Source organism: Vidua chalybeata, chromosome 1 (genome assembly GCF_026979565.1).
Source record: "Vidua chalybeata isolate OUT-0048 chromosome 1, bVidCha1 merged haplotype, whole genome shotgun sequence".
Taxonomy (NCBI): domain Eukaryota; kingdom Metazoa; phylum Chordata; class Aves; order Passeriformes; family Viduidae; genus Vidua; species Vidua chalybeata.
In genome coordinates this window covers 123,712,363-123,734,409 of record NC_071530.1, presented here as the reverse complement: position 1 = coordinate 123,734,409, position 22,047 = coordinate 123,712,363, and the positions used below count along the sequence as shown (strand labels likewise).

Below are 22,047 nucleotides of genomic sequence, written 5' to 3'. Positions count from 1 at the left end.
CTCTCATTATGCCATTATGAGACTGAATATCTTTTTTCTTAAAACACACAGAGCCAGAAACATGCTATGTCACAAGGGTATTTCTGTTTGCTTTGAAGAAGACTGGAAAATACTGTGCTGATCATGGTTAAAACCAAATAGATCGGGACAGAATTTAGAAAATACAATCCAATGATAGTTTTGTTTTAAGAAAGCAAAAATTACAAATAGGAAAAAACAAAGTATAAACTATAATAGTGCAGCATGCATAAATAAAAAAAAACCTGTGCTCTACACAAAGTGGTTTATTTCATATTATGCCACTAGCAATGTTATTACCAAATACACTTTTTTTCCTGAGAACTGGGAAAAAGTACTTTCTCTATCCAGAATGAATATTTCTTACTACCTTTCCTTAACAGATTTGTGCAGAAAGAGTTTGGCAATTGTATAAAGTGAATACACTTCAGGAGAAGAAGCTACAGGATCTCATAGAATAATGTTGAAAATATTCACAATTAACAATTAAAAAATCAAACCAAAAAACCAAAACACAAGAAAAACCCCAAATAGTCTTGAAATTCCATGCTCTTTAATGGATTTCTGTGGTTTCTTGTGACATTCCCTCCCAGTACAATATACTGTTATTAATTTAAATTAATTTACTTCCCAGGGTTCTTTTATGTTTCACAGATTTCAGCATGTGATGGAGCTTTTCTTGAATATCTTCTACGTGGGTGGATTTCATAGAAGGATAAATTTAGTTTGCAAGGCCTGTTGTCACATATCTGTGTTTTTCTGCACCAGAGTAAGGTAAATTAAACAATGACAAAGTCATTAATACCTAAATATGGAATTGCTTATTTTGTTCAGATCTCATTGTCTTAGTAGGAACTTCATATGTAAAACAGAAGTCATCTCTTCACAAAAAAGACTGTGGTCATGTCTTGCAGGTTCAGGAGAAAAGCAGCTTCCCACCACTCTCTTCTACACAAAGGAGTTTGAGACCCATTTCATCTTGGCACTTGAGCATTGCTCTGCTGCATTTGGACACTCTCGGGTGTAAATGAAGCTCTGTCTCTTGCATGATCCTTGATCAGCTTATTCCTGTCAAATAAGCACTGTGTGATGGGAAAGCTTGTCTTAAGCATAACAACAAAAGCTAAGAGGACTTCCAGAGCTGCTCATGTATTTTACTCCAGAGACCATTAAAATCAATGCACTTAATCTAAGGAGCATGATCTAGAAGTGGAGGTTTCCTGGTCTTCAGCACACAAATTATAAGACTACAGAGTTAGGCATCCTCATCTGCAAAAAGGCACAGGACCGGGAGGAAAACAATTGCGCTTGTAACTGATACACCAGTTTCAACATACCTTTTATACTGATGGTTCTGTCCATGGGTTCCTTGAGACTGAGGACAGTCTGGATTCCAAGTCTTCTCCTTCCATAGAATGAAGATATTATGTGGAAGATGAGCAGTGAGATTTACTTCTTCCCTACCTCCACGCAGGTTTTTGAGTTAAACTTGAACCCTGAGTCAGGATTGATAGGTCTGTATGGGCACACTGAGTAAACCACCACTCTTTGAATCACAGAAAAGCTTTGTAAGGGAGGCCATCAAGGCCAACAACCACTTAAGGTTAGGTAGGCTAACCTGAAACTTCATTCTGGCTGCTCAGGGACTCAGAAGAATTTTGAGTATCTCCAAGGCTGGAGTTTCCCCAGGCATTATGCCAGGATGTACCAGTGCTATGCCATTTTCTAAGTGAAATATTTTCCTTCCATGTGATTGGAATTTCTTATTGCAACTTGTGGCTATTGCCACTTATCCTTTTGTTGCCAAACTCCAAGAAAAGTCTGTAACATCTCCACAATGCCTCCTTGGGTTACATCTTGTAGTGTCCTTTTCATGCTGGACAAGCCCAGTTCCCACAGCCCCTGCTTGTACATCGTGTGCTCCAGCCTCATGTTTTCTGTAGCCTCTACTAAACTTGAGTAGGCATGTCAATATATCCCTGTTGTAGCAGCTGTCCAAATGACTGTGATGGCACACTGGTGACTTTTAGCAAGTTCAAGATCAGAGAGTCCTCGTTACCAGATCTTAGGTGACACAAATACAAAGGCATGCAAATACAAAGAGTCTGGCCAGCAGTTCTAGATACTTACTGGTTTTAAGTAAAATAGGAAAGATTAGAGTCTTGAATTCAGTTTCCTAAAGGCTGTATGTAGTTTTCATGTATTTTCTTGGCTCAAGAGTCCAGTCTCATTAAAAGCACTGGAGAAGTGAAGGGTACAGGAACACTGGTTAATCCACGATCAGTGAGTTTTAAAAGTTATCACCATGTCATAAGTGAAATACAGCCCTCAGCTTAGACACACAACTGTGTTTTAGCAAGATGATTCCCTCACATTAGTACAGCCAGGTCCAGACTTGCTCGTTCTTGACATACAGTACAAGTAACTAAATATTTTCTGTTTAATCACACAATTGCACAGCGTTTGTAAAATCAGATTTTAGCTTTCTGCTTACTGGAGCCCAGGTTTACACTGAAGCTGATACTCCTTTGAATCCTGGTACAATGCAAGACAGCAACATTACAGGCCATTAATCTACAAAGGATTAAACGACAACATTAATCCTCAAAGGATGAGAGTTCTAACTCTACACAAGAAACCTGTCCTCTCAGCTTGTGGTCTCATGCAAAGACTACCTGGGTTTCTGCTTACAGGCCTGAGACTCCAGGAGGCTGCCTGCATGAACCAGGCTCTGAAAGATCCAACTGTGAGACAAGACAGCATGCTTTAAATTACTGTCTGTGTAATTAGGCACAGTAAAGGCCACCTTCTCATGTGGAGAAAGACCTGTTAATTACTTTGCTGCCTCTCTGCTGCGTCTCTTCTGAGGCCATTTCTTGTCCTGAAGGACCAGCTGCCCTTTTCATCTTTCTTTGCCTTCTGCTCAGAATCTATTTCCTCTTTAGAAAAGGGAACCAATATCTACGTATCCCTCCCCTCCCACATAACAGTATTCAATTTGGAACATATCCCTTGATATTTTTAAGCCCCAAACTGTGCCATAGAATGAGTAACCATTAAAATTTGATTAATTAAGGTTGCAGAAAGTAGAAGTATAATCTGATACAAAATTAATGCAAAGTGTTCTCAGGATACCACCCTTAATTAACTTTGCTGGAGTATTATCACTGGCTGAATTCTCATCAGATTCTACCAATAAAGCCAAAGATATGTAATTTCTGAAGAGAAGATGAGTTTTTGCATACTTAATTCCTAAACTTGCAAGAATACACATTCTCTGGCCTTCAGCTTGATGATAGCTTAAAGGCTGTTATGCATTTTTCTTTTAATAGATATACTATTCTATCATATAAAGTCTTACATATATACTATACCTACAAGCTCAGTAGCATAGTACAAGAGGCAGAACAATGATCTCATTTATGAACTGGCCCACAAGTGAGCCTTTGGAACATACTGGGCAAGCAGGCACTGAAATAAGGTTGTCTTTTTAAAAGAATTTTTGAAGTAGTGATATAAAAAAAAAATAGTAAAAAATTGTATCTGTTAACAGCATCTGGGAAAAAATGACTTAATTATGCAGTTTTGTAGAGGTTTCCTCATTAGTATATTTCAATTATGAACTTTCAAAGCCGTTGTTTTCAAACTAGGAATTTGTGAAGGAAGCTAGGAAAAAAACCAGTAGCTATAAAGTACAAAACAGTCACTCAAACATATGGATTGAGCTCAGAGATGATCTTCATATTTGCTCTTAGAGAGAAAACAAGAAGAAAGGGGAGGGATACAAACACAGAGTGATCTGGAACTGCTAGAGGCTGAAAACAAAGGATTCTTCAAAAGCAACTCCCATATGGTGTTCTGGACACAGCACTGCAAAATACATATTTTCTAAACTGGGAGGGCCTGGGGACTTTTTGTTTGGTGTTTGGGTATTTTTAGTGGTTTTCTTTTGTTTTTTTTTTTTTTTTAAGCTGCTTATCAGAGACTTCTTGAAAGATCTTGTTCATTATAATTGATGAGCTTTTTCTTTGCATTTCTTAATCTTGTGTTTCATATGCCAGTTTCAATAACTGATTTGAAAGACCCAGTCAGCATGCTCTGACTGCAACAGACACAAGAGGTTCTCTTCATGCTACTACATAACATGCATAAGACACAGCTAGCAGTCTTCTGTTTTCATAGCAGTCAAGATTTCATTACATCTCCTACAAGAGGAATAGCAAAGATAGTGGGACGTTAAAAACACTCCCTTGGTTTTTAGACAATATGCTGATGTCTGGAAGAATCTTACCCTGTAGTAGATGGAACAAGGAGCTGTGATGGAGCACAGCTTGTACCAAACTTTAAAATGCAAAAAGACAAATAAAACAAAGTTCTTATTGTCCAGTACAAACAAAGTAGAAAGAACCAAGACACACAAAATAATGACAAGAAATTAATGAGGTGCAAAACATTTAAATGAGGCAAACAAAGTGATGAGTCACACAGAAAGAAACAGAGATGTCCTGTTTCAGTGTCTCAACAGTTTGTCAATTTTACAGCAAGAAAGGGACCATTTTAGTGGATTTAATACATAAGTTTGCAATGAACAAGATTGTTGCATCCCGGGGTGGGCTCAGATTAGGGGTTCTGATAAATGTTAGTTAGCTGGTTCTGTGTACCCCCATTTCCCCTGCACTATGGTCTGCTCTGGGTCACTTACCATTGGAGCATCCCCATGTCAGTCTTGTGGCCACACCCCAGTCCATTCCTGAGAGTTCTGTGCCCGTGTTCCTGTTCATCCCGGAACCCTGTACACACCCCTGTTGTGTCCCCATTGGTTGCCACGGTCAACATTGCTCCCCTGTTGCCTGTCCCCATTGGGCGTGGGGGCCTCTGCCCATGTCTGCCCGCCCCCTATAAAACCCCCATGTGTTCCTTTGTTCGCTGCCATCTTGTCCACGCGGGTGCCGGGAGCGGTCGCTGCTCTCCATCGCAGCACCACGCGGCAATAAACCCTCTCCAGCCAACCGCAGGGCAGGGTGGTCATTCCTTCACCTCTTAGTCTCCTCCCAGCATGGTTACAGAGCGTGGCCAGCCCACGCCAGTGCGCTAAGCCAGAGCGCCCAGAGCACGCGGCACCCCGGTCTGGCCGAGAAGCAGCGCCTTTAGCCGGGCTCCGGAGCTGCCCCCGCCCAGGGAGAACGCAAAGCCGCACAAGATCACAGATGCATTACATGTAAACAGACAAAATTGCACTAGTCATGCAGGTTTTTTACATGGTCTGGCAGAACTCTTAATCTGCTTTGTGCTGCTTTTGAATTCATCTAACAAGCATTCTTAGTGAGCCTTAGGGAGAGGTATTTTTAATATACTGTTGAGAAATTTGCTATACGTATATATTCTGAGTACCAACACTTTTGAATAAGTAAACTTAGTATGCATTTCTTTGGTTTCAGAGTTTTATTTCAAAAGAAAGATTTGTGTCAAGTTAAGTTATCAGTAGGAAAACAATTCTTTCCAACTGGTACAAAACAGAAGCTGAATGACATCATGCAGCTCTCCAGATATTCACAGCTCTTTTGAGTACTTCTGAATTCTGTTTCTACTCTCTGCTGTAGGAAAAACTTCCCTCTTGCTTTTATTTCTTGGCAGGGCAGGTGAGGGAGGGGGTGGTAGTCAGGGAAGAGACAGAAAGGTAAGGGAATACTCACAAATTTTGCAAACCATTGCAGAGACAGAGCAAAAAAGGGAAAACCAGGCATTTGGCTTCAAATAGATAGTCATTGGTATTTTCTGAGGGGGCAAGACTCTTCATCTTTTAGGAATCTTTTCACAGTGGACACAGAAGGAGCTGCTTACACTCTGGGCCAGTACCAATCTAAACAGCACTGTGAAGTATTTTTTGGGAAGTTATCACACATATAGGACAGGTACAAAAAAAGCTGCAGTAGGTAATTCATAGGTATGAATTGAACACATCTGAATGCTGAACAGCGCTGAAACTACCACTGTGTTTGCCTGGCATAGGGGAAATAACATCAACATCAGTTTTCATTGAGTAACATAGGCTTAATAGTGTATTTCCTGTAACCTCCAAAATATGCAAAGCCAGCATGTCAGGGTCTCTTTGACAGGATCTTTTTTTCTTTAACCATATGTGATTTGCATTAATGATAATCCTATCTTTCAATATACTTTACACTTACAGCTTTGCTTTTCCTACTGTTTTGTCTGGGATTCATCAGGTCAACAGACCTTGGTAACTAAGTCATTATATTCACCTTTTTTTGTTGAAGATCTTAGATTACCTTACTTTTGACTTCTGTAATTTCCCTGCTATTCCAAAAAAAAAAAATTAAGTGAAGAGTACATTAGCATGGAAGAAGGAATGGTGAACAGTTTAATTTAAATTTGAGTGACACTGTCAGGTTTTTTTAAGCAAGTTCATCTAACAATGTGGGACAAATAAATTCCACTCTTTGTGGTAGCTTATATACACATAGTAAGAGAAAAAGACTATGAAATTGGTCACAAATGCCATCTGAAGATGAGAAGAATACCACAAAAATTCCATAGAAATAAGTGGGTGTCATAAAAGGCTTGTAGAAAAACCTCCCTTGAATATAAAGCTCTCTTGCCTATGTCTTCTCCCAGGAAGCATGAGGAAGGAGTAAAAATTACTTCAGTTATTAGGTGAAGTATCTTTTAAAAAAGACACTTTGAGTAGTGAAAACTACAAATAATAATTTGGTTAACTAATTTCTTTTTGAAATGGTTTACTTGAAGGAACACAATTTTAGCTCCCTCAAAGCACCTGGCAGAAAGTTTGCATGTTGAGATAAGTCTTGTAACTGTAAACATGTACTTTTTATTCAGCTTCAGATAGATGGGAAAGCATCAAGTACATCCATTTCCAAGCAATTGTGGAAATAGAAAATACTTGCCAAAACAGGTATTTTCATCATTAAACTAGAGCTAAACCACACTTTCTGAGAGATCTTTCTAGATCTGCTCCAGCAAATGAAAGGTTTGAAGTATTACTCAGTGCAAGCAGCAGACTGGCTTTTGTCATTTTAAAAAAATTAAGAAATTGCCATGAAAAAAAAGTCTGCCTGTAGAAAAAGCAGCAAAATGTGACAGTCAGTAAGACCAAACAATAAAGTTGCATGTTTCACAATTAATTCTCAGATTTGTCATGATTAAATGTCAGGATGAGACCTAAGCATTCCCATTCTCTGCACCCTCATTCGAGCTTCCATGGAAAGGACACACACGTGTGCACAGTCCAAGTAAGTATGCTGTGGACTACCCAGGTGCACATGGTGAGGCACTCAGTTGGCACTTCAGAGCTTATTCCAGTCTTTATTTATTCCTCTGGTGTTCAGAGACAAAAGGATTTTCAGAGGACCACAAAGGATCCTTCAGGAGTAACTGGTTATTGTCAGATATAGTTGTGGGCAGATTTCCCAAGTGAAATCAAGCAAATAACTACAAAAGGAAGAATTATGTTTTCATCAAGTTTGACATGAAGCTCTGGAAGCAATCAGTAAATAGGGAAGGAGAAATACAGAAAGAAAGTAGCAGGTGTTTTGCTGTGGTTAGGTTTTGAACAATCAAGCACTTGAAGGAATAAAACTTGAATTAAACTGGTGAGAGTTAGCCCTTTCAGTTAACAGACAAGCCAGCATTCAGCAAGGCCTTGCATGCAACCTTCTTTATTTATAGAACCACATGGATACTGACTTCAACACTGGCTCACTGTCAGATGTCATTCATGCCACCTTAAATAACCAATAATTCTGATCAAATGTGTCTAAAACCATCCTCAAGGGTAGGAGAGAAGAGACTCTCTTTTACACTCGGCTGATTGTGAGCAGGTATGTAACAGCCACTTCAACAATTTTACTTTATCCCTAATAGCCTTCTTTTCTATCTCTCTTTATACTTTATCACTTGTAAACCTAAGACATTGATTCAATGCTTTGAGTAGCTGAAAGGATTTGAAAAATCATCTTTTCTGATTCCCATTTTACATTAACTTCCCACAATTTATGCCTCTTTCTTTAGCTTGATTTTAGTTTTCAAAGGCTGCTCCTGCATGGAATAAATCCTTATGCTTTGCTATTTAATCCTACTGAAGCTTTTCATGCTTCTTTGAATACCTTTTCCTTTAGTGATACATCAGCTGGGTTAGATATAAACAGCCTCCAAACCAAATATAAGATTTTGACTTTCAATGAGCTGGCTAGTTGGAGGGAATAGTAGAAACCTGTAAGAAAACCCAACACAAACCTTTGTTCCTTAGCTTGTAAGAGGTCTTTATGCTTAAACTGTAAGATAGAAGCACCTTACTAATACCCAAATATGTATACATGCAGAAAAGAAAAAAAGGAGAGGAAAAGTTCAGAGTGAAGATCACGGCTACCTTTACTTTGGGTTACTCAAATTTTGCTATTAATAATCTTTGTGAAAGGAACTACTCCTTTACTCATATTGGGCTCACAGCTGTTAGTTCCATAGAGATGGCACTTCATATGGAAGAAGAGAGAAAAAGTCAGCCACTGAACAAACAACTGCCACATCAACATTACTATGTGTATACAATTAAGGTTTTAGCTCTTATGTTTTTGACTTATCCAGAAGGACATGCACTAGATCCACTCTCCCCATCTTCTGGTGACATTTAACTGCTATTAGGAATTTTCCAACATTTCCACATCTATGTCCTTACTTACAAAAGGATCTCTTACAACAGTGGAGTCTTCGTGACAAAATAAAAGTCTAGTATTTTGGCCATGGTTATCAGAATGTTAATTAGATTATAAATTAGCACTATATAGGGATAATCCAGAAATTTAAGGTGCTAAATTATGACTTGGATTTTCACATCACTCAGAAAAAACCCCACATGTAGAAAGTAAAACTACTGAAAGTATCTACACCTGTTACTATGAAAACTATGATACTGCAAAATATTTCTGCTTTTCTGAAGTAGGCTTTCAAATATGCTCAAAAATAGAGATAAGGTAGAACATTTTACTGAAATTACTGCTCCATGAGGAGAGGAGGAGTACTTCAGAAAGGGGGATGGGAAGGTGAAATTTCTTCAACAGAACAGCAGATATGACTACGTGTTCAAGAAGAATGTCACAGAAACAACATTAGCTGAAAGACAGTTATCACAGGATGCATAGAAAGCTTCTTCTGTTTTCAGCAATTTGAACAGAGAAAAGCCAGACAAATTAGCTAAAAATCTGGCCTGCTTCAACAGCAGCCACATCAAAGGAGAGACAGGTAAACTAAGAGGCTTCTAAAAGAAGAATTTATTTTCTAAACAACACTCAAATAATCTACTGGGAAATGGCATCTAACCCACAACAGCTCCAAAAACAAGTTTTGCCTTGTTCGGAAGAACAAGCTGACAGAAGTCAAAAATGAACAAAAAGCCTTGACAACAGTTTAATAGTCATGAAACTGTCCTAGTCCTCAGCAGAATTCAGAGACATTATCTTAGAACAAAGAGTGCCAACTCTGATCCTGCTGATAGCCATGCCATACAAAAAAAAAAAAAAAAAAAAAAAAAAAAACCAAAAAAACCACAACAAAACAACAACAACAAAAAAAAACCCCACCCAAATTCAGAAACTCCATACTTGCCACCAAAATTCATACAAGAATAGAATTATGAAAGATGACACTGAAGAGCAGCCCTAAGAATGTAATGAATCGCTACCAAGCACAGAGACACAGGCAACTGCTCCTCTCAAGAGGAGCTGCATAAAAGAGCTCACTTGCCAGAACCATGCTTGGACACCAAAATGAAGTGCTCAGGTGCTGCCTTGGGCTCAAAAAGTACACAACGTTCAGATTACAGAGTCTGGAAAGTAGAGGAAACTTAGGATGTTTCTGGCACTTTTTTTCTCCCACTGCAGTAGGAAATTAAAGCAACAAACCACCACAGGAAGATAGGCATTTGTTTGATTTTAAAGAAATACATTTCTAACTTTGACTGTGTTAGACAAAAAAAAAAAAAAAAAAAAAAAATCCAAGACAAATGTAGAGAGCTGCAGATCAGAAATATTAGGCAGAACTCTAGAAATTCTTTGAAATTCAAACTGAGAATCCAAATGACTGACCTTAGGACACTGCTAAAGTTATCTTTCTATTCTGCCTTGTAGTTGGCTTAAGAAATCATATACAGTTATTTAAGGTGTGCAAACTGTTAGTCTTCAAATAAATGTTCAAGACAGTAGTTAAGAAATATGGTGCTACCAAGAGGGACAGAACTTTAAACTCAAAAATTTTACACAAAAAAATTCAGTAGATAAATATACTTGCAAAACGAGTACCAGTCCCCGCCTTAGCCAAACCAAGAATGCTAGAAGGAGATGGAGAAACAGAAATGCAAATTAAGAGTGGACTTGGAAGACCTAGAAAGCTTACACAAAATATATTTGCATGGCGTGTTATCCCACTGGAAACACTGCTTAACAACCAGAGCAGCAGTCTGTAATGGATGAATGGTCTTTGAAAATTGCTTCTATGAGGCACAAAAGTGAAAGGAAAGAATTTTCTGCCTGGAAGGAAACAGCACAGGTCAGCGTGCTGCAGCAGTCATCAGAAATCAGTACCTTTTTCTGGAGACTTGCATAAGTAACTCCCTGATCTGCAGCCTTATTGGCTATACAACTGGGGGAAAACAACATTTAAATAACAGCTTTCATCCCTTATTTACAAATATTGTCAATGAAAATGGAAGTGTTGAAAAGCATTTTGAGATCTTCCATGATGAAAGGGGTCACATAAATAATACATTTCTCCAGTATCTGAGAAAAAGAGGATAACAAAAATATGTTTCTTCTTGCTCTTTGGTCTGTGCAGCAATTCCCTAAGTGTGCAAAGTGTACAGCTGAAAAGTATCATGTAGAGTGACAATTAGCTAATGAATTATACCATGCAAAACACTTTCAATTCCTTCCTCAAATGCTAATGAAGTCATTCCCCATTATTAGCTAATATTAAAAGCCTGCTGTTACATGAACATGTAACAAATGCTAAAGTATCAGTGAGGAAGTGATATTACATGCTTAAATTTCTTACACAGTATCTGTGTTCCTCCGGGTGCAGGCTATCATGTTCATCTTCTATAAATACCCATTCAAACTTTATCTGTTCTGGGGATGCTTTGTGCACAAGTTGGGGATGACTGAAGGCTTTGCACCTGTTTTTCACCATGCAGCAGGGATTTTGCTTTTGTAAAACTGAAGAGAATATTGCCGTTGCCCCAGTCAGGCCCAGTCAAGTAGTACCACATTAGGTATAGACAGAAAAATTAGACTTTAAAAGGACATGTAGCAGTGATGGTATTACTTTTGCATATTGTCACTTAGCATGAATGACACTAGCATCAATACAATTCTTACTATCATATAATATTATAGCTGCCATTCAAGAAATCAGCACCTGTAGTCCCTGCAAGCAAATAAACACATAGGAAAAGGGGAGGGGGAAGTGTTCCATAAAGCCTAAAGCTATTCAGAATAACTTAAGAGAACTCCCTATTCAGGCCAAATGGAAAAGGTTTTGGTGATTGTAAACATTATTAGCTTGTATATAAACAAGTATATGATAAAATAGGCTTATTTCACTGACAAAAAGCTGTAGCTCCCTTAGGCTTTAAAGGCATGCTGTAATCATTTTGATAAGTTATGTCTCTTTCTCAAGTCATACAGTTTCTATATTTATGCAGACTCCATTCACATCTCTTATCACGCTTTGACTCCACGAGACCTTACAAATAACAGTTACTTAAAATGCAGTAGTCTATTTTTGGTTTTGTGTGGTTTGTTTTTGGAGTTTTTTATATAAAGTGTTTCACATTATGCCTGCCTTTTAGAGTCTGAATTATTTTCACATGCTCTAATTCTTATATGCATTAACAAATCCTATTCAGTTATTTTCTGTTTCCCATGCCTAAGCTCAAAAACATTAACCCAATCCAGTAAACCTGCCATCATCCAACTACTTTAAAACAAAGGAAGGGTTTATGACTGAATTTCTCTGTAATGCTACACACTACAGTTTGTTCTTTCCTACATTTAAAATGCATTTTTGATATCCAGCTATCAACTTTTATGTCTCCTGCTAATGGCACCAGTACCTTATGTCATGCAAACATATTGTTGTATTGATCCTACAATAAAAAAGAACCTCATAGGGACACAATTGAAACGTAATGAGTAACTGGAAAAAATATGCATAGTGAAAAAAATGGGAAAGAAAAGGGACATAAATATGGAATTATTGTACTATTAAATAGAGTTTCTAAATCCTGCACATCAGAAATAAATTTTCAGGAAGTGTCAAAGAATAAATAAAATATGAAATAGAGTCCATATGTACAGAAAGAGTGCATACAGGAAGACAACTCTGGTTTTGAGGAAAAAGAATGTGACAGAAAATCTTGACTCGTGAGAAACTGTAAAGGAAGCAATTGTTTAACATTACGCACATTGTGTCAATTTAAAAGGTGCCCAATTAAACCACTAGGCAACAAATTCTGAGGGAAAACAAAGAGACTTTCTTCCTTACACTCCACATGCTCTGAATCATGCCAAAGGATACTGTGGAGCCTGTGAACAGAAATCAGACCAACCAAACACATGCAGCAAGGACATGATGTCTCCTGCAATTAAACATAATAGTGCAAACATTGCTTTGTGCCCAGAGAACTCCTAATCAATGCTGAGCACCAAACGTCGGGAGACTGTATCAAAAGATGATTACTCCACCTAATTTAGTCATTACTTCCCTAAGCATCCTTTACTGGAATCTTGCCAGCCATCTTATTTTAATAACAGACTTACATTCTTACAAGCTACATTGTAATATGCCACAGAGTTTTGGTTTTTTTTATTGAACAAGTAGAGCTTTTTGCCCATCCTATAGGAATGGAACTGGCATCTGACAGTCACCATTCTAGTGTGAGCAACTATTTCTTTAATTTATTAGCAACACTAAACTCAAACAATCAATGCAATCTGTCATGTACCACAGGAAAGAAGTTTTCATATTTCATTGAAAAAAAATCACAAAAAATTCAGAGCTACTCATACTACTAGTTATGATGAGTTTTCACTAAACTTGAACGAAACATATTCTGTTCCTCTTTTTTGTTATATATTTTTTTCAGTGTATAATAGTGTTGTCTTGGAATTCACTAGCATCATACAGATATCAAGAACTTTCTGTGCTTCTAGTGGGCACCTTGGGAAGGTTGAAAGAAGCTGAGTCTGTTTAGCCTGACTACTCTTTCACATTTACACCTCAGCAAACTGACCCTTAACATCAAGAATTTTTCTTGGTCTACCTGCAGATAGATGATTTCAAAGAATAAATACATTTTTAACTTCCACTTTGATTGTGTTAGACAAAAAAAAAATAATCCAAGACAAATGTAGAGAGCTGCAGATCAGAAATATTAGGCAGAACTCTAGAAATTCTTTGAAATTCAAACTGAGAATCTAAATTACTTATGAGATTGAACAAAGAAACAGGAATTGATGGAACATTTATGTACCTAAACTTACTTTAGTGAGTTTAGAAATTACTTTTTGATGGCGAAAAGATACATATATATTAGGCAACAGTCTTGTTCAAGGTTAAAGTTCTGCAATTATTTACTTTTCCTTGCCTTGAAGTGTGAAAGTGCTCTTGAACTTGGCCTCAAGGAATTCACTTCAGCTGAGTGCAAGACTTACGAGTGTACATAATCTGCGTGCTCACAATACTTGCAGCTCTTGGGGTTGACTAGTTATCCAAAAGGCAGCAGGCATTTCCACAGAACACCTTGTGAAGGATTCAGTGACAGCTCACTTGATGAGCATCACAATTTTGACTCTTCTGTGGAGTTTACCTCTCTCCTACCTACTAATGACTGACAAGTTAAGTCAAGATGCTGAACAGGACTCAATTTAAGGCTGCTGCTGAAGTAATAATATCCTTTACCAACATGATCCACAGTATTTTAAGTGAGGTTCCACATGTACTATAAACAGCATCATGGAAGGACCATTAATAAGCATCTGTGCTATTTTAAAACAACAGGTGGTGAGATCGTTTCACCAAAGTTATGTGCTCACCATATGTGTAAGTGGAAATACTGTAGGAGGTAGAAGGCAAATGAGTGAATAGTTAGCAAATATATATATTATATAATATATATAATTATATGGATATATTAAGATCTATATGATCTCATTAAAGCTGCAGCACATTTCATGGGCTAGCTAACAGCTGACAAAATAACTTTGATATACCTTTGAATCTTTTGGAATAGTCCCCAGAACAAAAATGTGACAAAAAGAAGCAGTCAGAGTAAGAGAAACTAACACTTTATATTGGCATTAGACCTAGTTGCCTCTAACATCTGATGAAACATCGGGACATGAGTGCAGAAAGGGATACAGAACTGTGCAGAGACCAGGCAGTTGCCATAAAGGCAGGTTAAATTCCTCATGAGTCCTGTAAAGCCAAAGAACAGCAACGTAGCCAATTTTTAAATTCATTTTAATAAAGGTTAGAAAACAAACCAAATTCTCCTAGAGAAAACTCCACCCCAGCTGACATTGAAATTCTTCTACTGCAGCTCTTCTTCACAGTTCATGTTTTATACTTAGTTCAACCAGGGAAGAAGAGCAGAGATACCCTGGAATCACTTTACAATCACAGAAATGTGACCAGCTCAGAAATGCAGTGTGTCTTCAGTATTTTAGGGAAGACGAAACACACTATCATATCTTATTGTATCTACCGTAAGAATTAAAGGAAAAATAAAATATTTTTTTTGATCTGGCATTTGGCTGGGACATTTGCACCAACTGTCCTATAGGAGTCCATTTTGTGTTACTTTCTCCTCTGATATATTTTGAGACTGGGATATATACCAGAAACATACAGTTCTTGTACAATCAGATCCTTTCTTTTATAATGTTGTCTTAATAAAGTAATTTTCCAAGAGTAGACAATAATGAGGTTCTCTCACTGCTAGTCTCTTGACGCATCATGAAAGCAATACATATAAATAGATCCATGCTTTTGTTTACATGTTTACATGCAGTCCCTTCAAGGGAAAGGCTTCAACCAGCTTTCTTCTCCAAGAAGCATACATGAACTGCATTTCTATCTCCATGTTTCATATTAAACTCAGGGGCTCATTATCCAGGTTGTGAAGCACACTTGACTTTGTCAAATTCAAAATAAGATTATCAATACCTGTCTTGTTGCCACCACTAATATACTACAAATGGATAAAACTCTTAGTTCTCTTTAATGATTGCTACCTTTGCAGTTTACTGGGCACTCGCATAAAGATCCTCTATTGACAGTCCAACATGGAATCCATTTGCATAGTAGGAGACAAAGTTTCAGTTTGTGCCTGGCATTTATTTTCAGAGATTATTTTTTTCTCTCCCAGAAACACAAGCTATTGCACATGAAGGACATGCATTTGGAAAGTGTGAATGTGTTTCTTCTTCAAAATAAAAATGGTATCACTACTGTTGAAATACTCTTGATTGTTTGCACATGCTAAAGTTTTAAATTCATTGTGTAATATCTGTCCCCTTTTATCCTACTCAAGTCTTTTTAAATAGAATTCTTAAATTGGAAAAAATAATCCAACTGAAAGCATAGTAACAACACAAGTGAAAAATTACCTGCTTTCTCTGAGACATGGTTATGTCAGTTAGTTCAAACAGCATTTGGTAACATCATTTTTAAAATTCTCATAATAATAGAAAAAATATGTAACTGAAGTGTTTCATCTCAGCCCTTGGAAAGGACCAGAAGTAAAATTAAAACCTCTGCAACTTCAAGTGCATTCAAGGTCACTGGGTTTTCCAGTTTGTTCTACTAAGGAAACAAGTCTTTTGCAAACATACCCATCTAGTCCCCACTAATAAAATTGGGTAAATGAACCTGCCAGTTCAAAGGCTGACAGCAGCCTAGAAACCTCAAAGATAATTAAGCTCTTATATATCTGCAGAACAAATCCAGATGAAGTATTCCAAAATAGCAGAACCTCCGAGGAAAAGACAACTAAATCTCAGCTGCTACCCAGTCTGTCTGGCACCAACCAGCTGGCCAACTAGGCTGTTCTTCCAGTCAGCGGTGCTGTTGCCCCAGATCAACCACAACAAAGATGCTTTCCTTTGGCTGGCAGAAGTATGGAAGTTACAGTAATGGAAGGAGCAAGAAGAGTTCTGGGAAAGAAATCTGTAGGAAGTAGATTTACACCAGTTACACCATTGAACTAGACTCACATTGATAATTAGATATACCTTTTCTTCTATGGACACATGCACACTACACCATTTGCCTTTAGAGTATGCAAGATAAAAACAAAAGCAATTCAAGTTTGCAGTGGGGTTCTTGATCGACCACTATTTCATCTCTGCTACTATATTGTTTTAAGTTAATTAAGAGTCTTGAAAAATTAGGTTTGCCAGAAAGCATGAAGAGCTAAATATGCTGTGATAACATTGTGTCAACATTAGTGAGTAGTCATGCTACCCAGGTTTGCAACAACTGGCTGGGGGGCCATCACTTGATGTTTTCACTCCAGTGAAGAAATTGTCTTTACATAGAATGGATGGGCTAACATGGGACGCATCTGAACTCAGCTACATGGTTTCTTTTTCCAACCAAATAAAACTAAAGAAGCAATCAGCCAAACATTGCAACTCTGAAACTGCCAGCCACGCTTAATTCTAGAAAGCAAAAAAACAATAGAAATGCCCTAACCAATGTTTCAAAGTTTACAGGAACAAAATAAATGTATGGTAGATAAAAGACACAGGTTTGACAAAACTTTTTTTTTCCCCCTAGTCTGAAATGCATACATTGCATGTGCCATGACATACTTAAAGCAAAAAGCCTGTACAGGATCATAGCTAAGGACTGCTTCAGAGAAAAGATTTGTCTGTTGGACTGATTTCTGACTCTGCAGTTCATCACTCACTTTTTGTTTCAGCCTTGTGAAGCCTCAATTGGGTTTTTTAGACACATTTTCTCTCTCTTTAGCTGTCATTTGCCTTCTGCACACCCAGCAACAGTACTGACAGCATTTAAATATCTTCCCAGAAATAATGACAACAAATAAAGCAACTCCTCCCTGTTACCTCCCTAAGGATTACTTGTGTCACTTAGCACCATGACGAGAAGCTTCAACCACAACCAAGAATCCCATAACTGTATGAGCTTCTGTGAACCCTTGGGTAACAGCATCCTTGAAGATGAACATATAGATAAATAGACATTGAATAAAATAACCTTCAGCTTCCAGTATCCTGCTTCCTTTTTCATTAAGAACAGATTAATTCCCAATTCTTTATTTCCCAGAGACACAGTCATTTCTTCCATTTCCAAACACAGAGCCATTAACTGTTACACATGCAGATAATGTATATTCTAATGAGCTGCCTCTGCATGCCAACCTCCTGTATGGCTATACCTGCTTTAAGGCAAGTTTTCTTTTTTAAAGCAGTGCAAAGTCAAAAAAAAAAAAAAAACCCAAAAAACCAAACCAATCAACAAAAAACAAAAGAAAAATAGAAAAAACCCCAAACCAAAAAAAGCAACCCAACAAAAACCACCAGTGTATCAGGCACAGAAATAGGTCAGACAGATTTCTTTCCTTTCTCAATTCCAAAACATCATTCATTTGATATTGAGACCTATGTACGTACCACAATGTGCAATGTTATCAGCCAAGCTACAATATGCATATATTCATGTTTTTTCCGCTTCTACAGGTGATACGATAGAACAGCAACTCACGAATTCTTCCATTAACAAACAAATGTATTTGAATTTTGCTGCTATTTTGATTGTTGCGAACAAGGCTAGATGATAAAAATTAATAAAGGGAAAAAAAAATCACACAAGTCTTGGAAGAAGATGACAGAATCCATTTTGGTGTAAGGGTCGGTTGCCCAACTTCTACACTCTTTAGTTTCCTGTGAAGCGACTTCCAAATCAAGGAATGTGTATGCGATGACATCTTTTTTTGCTTCTGTTCCCCTGAAGCCCTTCTGCCCTAAGATGTCTTCCCCGTCAGTTGAGGAACGCGCATCGGACTGGGGAGAGCCCGGGCAGCGCGGGGCGCAGTCCCGCACCTGTCGCAGCCCTCCCGCTCTCGCCCCCGTCCTGTGCTACGCCACTGACAGGGTGCCCCGACGCGGGCACGGAGAGCGGGAGCTGGCACCGAGCCACCGCACATCCTGGCCATGGAAGATAAAACGCAACACTGTGGCGCTTCAGAGAGCGCAGCCTCGCCGCTTTTGGAGGGAACTACGGCAGAAGGGAGAAGAGGGAAAGGGAAGGAAGCTATGAGCCCCAGCACGGCTCCAGACGCTGCCCGGGCTGGGCAGCCGGCAGAGCCGGAGCGGGGGGCTCGCAGCGGCAGCGCCGCGCTCCTCTGGTCGGGCAGCGCCGCAGCGCTCGCCGCCCGCCCCCGCGCCCGGCAGCTCCCGCTCACCTTTCAGCGACCGGCTCAGCGCATCTTCCTTCCTCCCTCCCTCCTTCTCTCCCGCAGCGGCTGCTGGTGGCGGCCCAGAGCCCCCGGGCGCGGCGGGTGCCCGGCGCTGTTCCTCCCTCAGCCGGCGGCAGCTCCCGCTGTCACTTCACCCCCACATCCCGCCGCCGGCGGCGGCAGCTGCTGCTCCTAAATTCACGGCGCTCCGGCGGCATGAAGTCATCCTCCCCGCCCCCTCCGCGGGCCGCCGCACTCCGCTCCCGCCGCGGAGGGGGAGACGGCCCCGCCGCCCGGCGGCCCGAGCCCCGCGGGGCCCTGGCGCTCCACCCGCCCCTGAGGGGCCGCCGCTCCCGGAGGAACACCCGTGCCCAACTGCCCGGGAGCCTGCGAGGGGCGGTACTGTCTCCCGGGTGCGGTGGCGGTCCGGGGGACCCTCCCCAGGCACGGCGGCGGGATGGGCCGCTCCGCCCCGCGCCAGCCGTGTCCTCCCGGGACTCCCCTCCGCGGCCGCGGGCAGCACCGCGCTCCCGCCCGGCCGATGGGGCTGCGCGCCCCGCTCCGACCCCTGTGCCCGGCGCCGCCCGGCCGTACCGCGCTGAGCGGCGGGGAACGCGGGAGGGCAGCTCCCGCCGCGCTGCAAGGCCGGAGCCAAGGGAGAGCGTCCCCGGGGAGAGCTGGGTGCCTGGGCCTCGCCGTTTGAAGGAAAATTCGCTGTAATCACTCGTGCTCATGGGTGGGCTCCCTATTCCCACTCTCACCTCCCGGCCTCAGGACGCTTAAGAGCTCCTGAGCTCGTGCCCCTAAAAAATGCAGCGATCCCTGGGGATGCAGGAGAGCTCCTCTGGCAGTGGCTCCTGTTCTGTGCCTGGAAGGGGAGAGCAGAGGACAGGCACTGTTGTATTCTCAAGGTCACCTGGGCAAACTTCCCCCTTACCAAGGGCGTCCTGATATTTCTGAGACCCAGCAGTAGGCAGCATGTCTATTTTTGTTACTTACGGAGTGCTGTGCACATACTAAGTGACCGACAGGCTTGTAAAGAAGGCTGGATTCCTATCACGGTTTACAATCCCATGACCCATCCCATGTTCACAACAAGCACATGTTGGTACATAAATGACACCAATCAGTCTAGTTTGGATTGATAATGCATGTCACCAGTGCATGCCAAATCATTGTAGTCTGAGAACTCTTCATATCTTACGACACGTCAGGGTTGTGTCTGATCGAGAGAAGCCATGCTGGATGAGCTCCCAGGAAAAACACACACAGGAGTTTCCCAGGTGCTGCGCCCGCTCAGTTGACCCGGTGGTCAAGTGGTGCCTCAGCAAGGTTTTGGAGTAGACCCATGCTGGAAATGTTGGCGATCTCCATTGTGGTAAGGTCTGAAACATGAAGAGCTGCTTCAGTGACCTGGGTATAGGTAGGTAGGTTGTATGTAGTGGTAGAGGGAAACAGCAAAGAGAAATCTCATTAAGGTAAAGTTCTTAGTCTCTCAGATAAAATATAAAAACTCTGAACCTAAGTTCCCTTTTGGAAATTCATTGTGTTTATTTTTATGGTGGTTATGGTACGGCTTTTCACCTGTGCAGTTCTACAGTTCCTCTATTTTGGACTGCTCCTGTTTACTCCCTGCCTTGAACCTCTTCTGTTGATTGGCATTGCAGACCTGAATGTGCAGCACTGGCAGCATCTCAACATTTATTTAATGTTGAGATGTTAATGTTTAATGTTATTTAATCTCAGTTGTCAGTGTGTTAGGTTAGGTTAGGTTAGGTGATTGAACACTCATCTCTACATCCAGAGAGGAGTTCAGGGGCACTTGGGCAGGTGGGGGAGCCAGGTTGGGCAAAGGGAGCCCATGGCCAGCCTCTCCCAGCAAAGCCTCAGCTCCCATGGAGGTGGGGGACACACCCAGCAGTGAACCAAAAATTTCTGTGTGGGTGTTACTGCCTAGGGCTGTTGTAAGAAAGGATAATGGAGCATTTTGGGATTAAGATTTATGAGGTGTTTAGGGCAAGAACCAAAGACAGGGAAAAGAAGTAATCAAGGTGATATGGGAATGAGCATGTGAGAGAAAATAGTGGGATGAGGAGGTAAATAGGTCTGGTCTGGTGTAAACAAACTGCTGGTCAGTCTGCTTGTCTGGTTATGCCCTGCACCTGATCAGCACAGTCTCTCCTAGACTGGTCTTCTAGACTGGACTCTATTTGTAAACCTTACTGTGTGAGAGGTCTCCCTGTGCTATATGTGTGCCTCTGCATGGGTGTAAGTGCCAGCAGCAAGTCACACCTCAGGTTACAGGGACTCATGCCAGAGGGGAGGACAGGATTTCACAGTTCATGCCGTCTGTGTTTGATTGAGTGTTTCTGTCTATGTTGATCTGGGTGGTTGGACTTGTGCTTATATATATATATATATTTGTGTGTACATACTTTCTGTGTGTGTATGCCTGTTAGGAATATGTGTTCAGACTTGCTACTGACTAGGCCTAGGAAAACGTTGCTATGGCAGCCTCTCTTCTATTGGGCTATATGGTTAGCAACTCATAACAGAATTCACTAAATAATTAGCATACTAGAAAATCCTAGATCTGTGCAAAAGCAGGAATAATTAGTATTTAATTTTTATTATTTCTTTGGTAGCAGTAAATTTCAGAGTCAAGAGAAGCAAATGCTCTTGGCCCAAGCGTTTTAATAAATATTATTCAATATACATGATTGAAAAATCAAGGCAATGAACGAGACACATAGGATTTTATTTTAGTAGAAAAAACATATAGATATTAGCAACATTCAAAAAGCCTATTTTAGTAATCTTTTATATAATCTTTAAATGCTACTTTATATAATCTTTGATTTAGCAATCACGGGTTCAATCAGTTTAAAAAGAATATCAATATAAATTGATTGAAATCTAAGCATTTCAGCTTTAGAAAGTATGCTGTAGGGAAAATAAAAGGAAATAGATCTCTTGAATATCTGAATATAGGGAAAGTCTGGAAATGTCTTTAGTAAGTGAGAATATTGTATGAGGAAGACTGCTTATTTGCAAAGCGTGTGACTTCAAACAGGATTACAGAAGTAGTAGGAGCAGAAAGTTGTGTCTTAGAGGTTAGAAACAACAAGGATGAGGTAAGATTTGCCAACATTCAAATTAAATTAGATTGTTAAAATAATTAATAAACAGCAAAAGGTGCATCACTTGTAAAAATGTAAAGAAATCTTGAAAATAAGAAGTTGAGTTCTTTTTTTTTAGTGAGGAAGGGGTGAAAAATCAAGGCTCTCTTACTCAAACTGAGTACTGGTTTTCCTGATAACTACTGACTGGAGTAAAAGGTGAAGCAAAAGAAAAACAATGAAGGGGAATAAATGAATCTATTCAAATGGATGTTACTGTTTTCACAGGGAGATTAAAATCAAGAGTGTGTTCAGAGGAGTAAAGCTTCATCTAAATTTGTGAAGACAGAGGTGCTGCCCCATTCTTAGAGATTGTCAAGTAGTACCAGTATTTAT

At 40.1% G+C, this 22,047-nt stretch overlaps 1 protein-coding gene across 7 annotated transcripts in view; it reads right to left on the bottom strand.

The window, feature by feature from the left end:
• The window catches only part of PKIA (cAMP-dependent protein kinase inhibitor alpha), a 45,192-nt gene extending 26,358 nt beyond the window's left edge, over nt 1–18,834 (bottom strand). For 4 of the 7 annotated variants that reach the window (XM_053959237.1, XM_053959255.1, XM_053959246.1 and 1 more), the window contains exons 1-4: nt 4,721–4,771; nt 2,149–2,257; nt 1,356–1,423; nt 824–1,086 (exon numbers count right to left, since the gene is read on the bottom strand). The gene's annotated coding sequence lies outside the window, so the exon portion shown is untranslated. Of the gene's footprint in view, nt 1–823; nt 1,087–1,355; nt 1,424–2,148; nt 2,258–4,720; nt 4,772–18,538 lie in introns of those variants that run through there. The other 3 variants (XM_053959265.1, XM_053959281.1, XM_053959232.1) reach the window with 3 other exon arrangements.
• Between the last annotated feature and the right edge of the window lie 3,213 nt (nt 18,835–22,047).